The following is a 2,500-nucleotide window of genomic DNA, read 5'->3' on the forward strand; positions in this document are numbered from 1 at the left end:
ATTACAGAATTCATAGGTAATAAATGCCATCAATCATCTGTCAATGTCAACATATCCCTTAGGACATATACAAAATTATATATCTAATTTTCAAAATTTAATTTCAAAATCAATGTATTAACAAATTACTCTGATGATCGACTACATCGCGTATCTTCATAATTGATTTTAGAGTCGAACTGAAGACACAGTGACGAAATTCCCACGTCTATAATACACTTGAAATTTATTCATACGTGTTTTCAGTAACCGTAGTCGTTTGACAGGGCGTCAAAACGTTTTATCAACTTGTCGAAACGTTTGATCAAAGGAATCGACGCAGGGTTGAATAAGACCAAGCCTATACCGTAATTAGTAAGGCAATCATATAGAAATGTCGAAGTCTGTCGGCATGTAAGGTCATTAAAAATCCAAGGGGAATTGTGTAGGGCTAATTACTCAATTCCATATGTTACTGCTGAAAACTAGAAGGGTAACTACTTCTAAAAGGATATGAAAAATAGAGAATGGTAATAAACATTTAAGCATCGATTTTGTTTTTTAAATATACACTAATATCAAAGTCGCAAAAAGTATGTGAAAACTATTATTATTATTATTATTATTATTATTATTATTATTATTATTATCATTATTCTTATTATTATCATTATTATTCTGTCGTCACTACTTCTAAAAGGATATGGAAAATAGAGAATGGTAACAAACGGTCAACCATCGATTTTTTTTTCAAATACTAACATCAAAGTCGAAAAAAAGTATGATTGATTGATTGATTTGAGGTTTTCTGGCATCCTGACATCTAAGGTCATTGGCGCCGAGCCAAAAGTATGATCCTCCTTTCTTAGTATCGAGATTATTCTCCCTCAAAAAATGGAGTTTTTAGTGTAGTGTTCACAACCTCACCGCCCTTTTGACCTTGCGATATCAAAAAAAAAAAAAAAAAAAAAAAAAAAAAAAAAAAAAAAAAAAAAAAACAGCAGAAATATAAAATAAAAAATAGAAACATAGTGATATTAAAAAACCTACAGCAGAAATAAGGAATAAAAAGATTATAAAGAATGTGGTATTAAATAAACCTACAGCAAAAATAAGGAAAAAGAAAAAAGAAACATTGTGATATTAAAAAAAACCTACAGCAGAAATATGAAAAAATAAATAATAGAAACATTGTGATATTAAAAAACCTACAGCAAAAATAAGGAAAAAAAATAGAAACAGTGATATTAAAAAAAAAAAAACTACAGCAAAAATAAAGAAAAATAAAAATAAATATAAAAATCGTGTTACTAAAAACCTACAGCAGAAATACGAAAAAATAAAAATATATAAAGCAAAATGAGAAAAGAATAAAAATTAAAAACACTGTGATATAAAAAAAACTACAGTAGAATAGAAAGGAAAAACTGGAACCATTATGACATTAAAAACACAAAAACAGCAGGAATAAAAACTAAAAAGAATAAAAATAAAAAACATTGTGATACAAAAAATCTACAGTAGAATAGAAAGGAAAACCTGGAACCATTATGACATTAAAAACACAAAAACAGCAGGAATAAAAACAAAAAATTAAAAAAACTTCAAAAAACGAGAAAATTTTTTGCTCTCAGTCACCCTCCATCACAGAACGGTTCGCGAACCAACAGACCACAGCTATGCGGGGCGTGTCTTTTGCACTATTGCAAAATCCACAGCTTTGTTCAATCCGACACAGCCTTTGTTCGGGACCGAGTTTTATTAAAGGATGAAGAGAACAATCCATTTTTAACATAACGTAAACGAGATGTAACGATATATCACTATTATTATTATTATTATTATTATTATTACTAGCCAAGCTACAACCCTAGGTGGAAAGGCCAAGATGCTATAAGCCCAAGGCCTCCAACAGGGAAAAATAGCCCAGTGAGGAAAGGAAATAAGGAAATAAATAAATGATGAGAACAAATTAACAATAAATCATTCAACAAACAGTAACAACGTCAATACAACCCTAGGTGGAAAGGGCAAGATGCTATAAGCCCAAGGGCTCCAACAGGGAAAAATAGCCCAGTGAGGAAAGGAAATGAGGAAATAAATAAATGATGAGAACAAATTAACAATAAATCATTCTAAAAACAGTAAACAACGTCAAAACAGATATGTCATATATAAACTATAAAAGAGACTTATGTCAGCTTGTTATTATCATTATTATTTCTAGCCAAGCTACAACCCTAGGTGGAAAGGGCAAGATGCTATAGGCCCAAGGGCTCCAACAGGGAAAAATAGCCCAGTGAGGAAAGTAAATAAGGAAATAAATAAAAGATGAAAACAAATTAACAATAAATCATTCTAAAAACAGTAACAACGTCAATACAGATATGTCATATATAAACTATAAAAGAGACTTAGGTCAGCTTGTTATTGTTATTATTATTATTATTATTATTATTATTATTATTATTATTATCATTATTATTATTACTATTATTTCTACCCAAGCTACAACCCTAGG

At 29.5% G+C, this 2,500-nt stretch overlaps 1 protein-coding gene across 1 annotated transcript in view; it reads left to right on the top strand.

Annotated features, from left to right (window-relative positions):
• LOC137628475 (secreted protein C-like) overlaps positions 1–2,500 on the top strand; it is a 9,569-nt gene that overhangs the window by 4,092 nt on the left and 2,977 nt on the right. The gene's annotated exons all lie outside the window — the stretch shown is intronic.

Source organism: Palaemon carinicauda, chromosome 36 (assembly GCF_036898095.1).
Source record: "Palaemon carinicauda isolate YSFRI2023 chromosome 36, ASM3689809v2, whole genome shotgun sequence".
Classification (NCBI taxonomy): domain Eukaryota; kingdom Metazoa; phylum Arthropoda; class Malacostraca; order Decapoda; family Palaemonidae; genus Palaemon; species Palaemon carinicauda.